The following is a 1,135-nucleotide window of genomic DNA, read 5'->3' on the forward strand; positions in this document are numbered from 1 at the left end:
ATTTTTATCACGGATTTTGGGTTTTTAATCAGAGAATTTTCAGTTTTTAATCAGAGAAAACCAGAATCCCTGGTGATAACTAACACACCATACTCATAGTCTACTCCAGGACTGTCCAGATTCAAAGCAGCTGGGTGCCACAACCCATACAGGTCATGAGCCCCAGACTACATGATAGGCCTCATAGGCTCCCTGGGAGCCCCACCACATTCAGTCCCCCTGCCACACAGGCAGCATAAGCCCCCACTGCCACTACCATGTGGACAATTCCCCACCACTGCACCCACACATAGTTTGCAACTGCTGCAAATTAAAATATCTGTAGCATTTCTTCAAACTGTTGAATTGTCATCAATCACTGGCATTCAGTTTGGTTCATTAAAAAATATATATAGTTAGCCAGCAGTTCATTTCTACTCTGGAAAGTAAGAGGTGGCAGGGAAGATAGAGTATCTGATTCTTTTTGGCTGAAGTTCTTCTAGGCAAAACCACAAAAAATAATAAACCAGTGCTGCTCCTTGGTAGATGATGTGTTCAGGGTATCAGTCAAACTCAGTCTAAGTATCATAGTTAGTTTACTGAATTTTAAGGCCACAGTTTAAAGTCTGATGGACTATATTCCAAAGTGGAAGGCAATGAGCCAGGAGGTTCATTCCTTTTTCAAGGAGCATATTTCATGTTTTGCTGCTTCAGAAAATAAGACAATACTGTAAGCATGGTGAAACAGTAATTTAAGTGCCAAAAGCAGCTCTGGCAGTTAAATACATTGAGTGTCCTGCCAGCTTTCTCCCTGCAGGCTGTTATTTCCAACAGAAGTTGTGCGCAGTAATGCAACAGAGGCCATATGTGAAGCTATCTGAGGTAATGAAATAGCAATATTTTACACCACTATAGCTCTTTTCTTCTTTATGTACTTTATAAAAGAAGAGCCACTTCACCCACCATTGAAATATATTCATATCTGATGTGGAGGAACAGTTGCTGGACAAACAACAGTTACTATCATCAGCTGATAAAATGTTTTGGCCAAACAATGTGAAAAGTATCTTTCATTACAAAGGGATTTTAGCTCTACAAACAAAACATACTTGACCTCACTGTTAATGTGTCCTCCAAAAAAAAAAACAAAAAACCA

This window comes from Gavialis gangeticus, unplaced genomic scaffold, assembly GCF_001723915.1.
Source record: "Gavialis gangeticus isolate Ggan-Ray unplaced genomic scaffold, GavGan_comp1, whole genome shotgun sequence".
Classification (NCBI taxonomy): domain Eukaryota; kingdom Metazoa; phylum Chordata; order Crocodylia; family Gavialidae; genus Gavialis; species Gavialis gangeticus.